At 60.7% G+C, this 1,260-nt stretch overlaps 1 non-coding gene across 1 annotated transcript; it reads right to left on the bottom strand.

Moving 5' to 3' along the window:
- Positions 1-370: 370 nt before the first annotated feature.
- Positions 371-524, bottom strand: LOC138468680 (5.8S ribosomal RNA). Its single transcript, XR_011268416.1, has one exon. It is a non-coding gene; the product is annotated as a 5.8S ribosomal RNA (ribosomal RNA).
- Between the last annotated feature and the right edge of the window lie 736 nt (positions 525-1,260).

The raw sequence follows: 1,260 nt of genomic DNA, 5'->3' as shown, positions 1-1,260 counted from the left end.
AACCCACCTGTCACGAGGCCCTGCGCTCCAGGGCCGTCCCACGTCGGCAGTCGTGGGACACCACAGACAGCCACAAGCAGCATGGCCAGGTGCCGGGGGCAGGGTGAAAGCGCGCCAGGCTTTTTCAAGGCCTTCCGCTGTCATCACCAATAGTGCTGGGCGTGTCCTGCGCCTGGCCCTCCCCAAACCTGGATGAGGTGGGAAAATGGAGGGTGGCCGGGACTGCCGGCAGCAAGCCTGCGCAGGCAGATCCAAGGATCCTGCAACGATGCGGATCAGGGTCTTTCCTTAGTGGGACGAAGGGAAAAGGCTCCCTGAAACAGCCCCGGCAACTCCCCAGGGGGGGACCCTGGGGCAATTGACATTCAAGCAACCCTCAGACAGGCGAAGCCCCGGGAGGAACCCGGGGCTGCAAGGTGCATTCGAAGTGTCGATGATCAATGTGTCCTGCAATTCACACTAATTTTCACAGCAAGCTGAGTTCTTCATCAATGCGCGAGCCGAGTGATCCACCGCCAAGAGTCACAGGCAACCATTTTTTTTGTTCCAGATGTCAGCTTAAATCTGCCAGTGCAGGAGAGGATGGCGGCAAGACTGCTCAGCGCTCCGTCTATCTCCCTCACTTGGGAGTCAGCTGAGACCATTGTGGTTTTAAAACAAAAACAACAGAAAATCCAGGCGCTCTGACCGGGAATCCTGCCTGCCGCCTGCAGCAGCATGGTGGGGGCTTCCCACGGCAATGGAGGCAGGACACATCCCCTGCCTACCCAGCCTGATCTGATCATCCTTCTCTGACCCCCTCTGCTCCCCTTTCGGGGCTGTTCTGAGAGGCGGGCCAGAGACAGCATGGGCAGGGGGGTTGGGTGGGACCGCTAGAGTCTTCAAACTCCAGACTGGTGGCACAGGGCTGAACACCAGAAGGAAGGTCACGCGCTGCAGCAGCAGGCCTGGCCATCACTCATCCATGGATGTGGGCAGCTGGAACCTCAACTCCCGCCCATCAATTAAGCCCGTCTGCACCATGCCTCAGGGCTCTCCCAGCTTGCTGGGCCCCTGTCCGCCTGGGGAGGTGTCCCTCGAAAACAGCCAGACTTCCCTCGGCTCCTGGCTGCCTCCACTCGAGACTTCCCTGCTGACCGGGGTACCCCAACAACATCCACCCATGGCCGGTCAGAGGGAGGAGTGCACCCCCATCCAGCACGGCGGCTCAAGGGCCTGCTCGGTGAGGAGAGGGGGACACTTGGGGCTCCCTCTCTAGGG

This window comes from Ambystoma mexicanum, chromosome 4q (genome assembly GCF_040938575.1).
Source record: "Ambystoma mexicanum isolate Mex_15411 chromosome 4q, UKY_AmexF1_1, whole genome shotgun sequence".
Taxonomy (NCBI): Eukaryota; Metazoa; Chordata; class Amphibia; order Caudata; family Ambystomatidae; genus Ambystoma; species Ambystoma mexicanum.
Note: the sequence above shows the minus strand (reverse complement) of the source record. Positions and strands in the feature narration are given on the sequence as shown.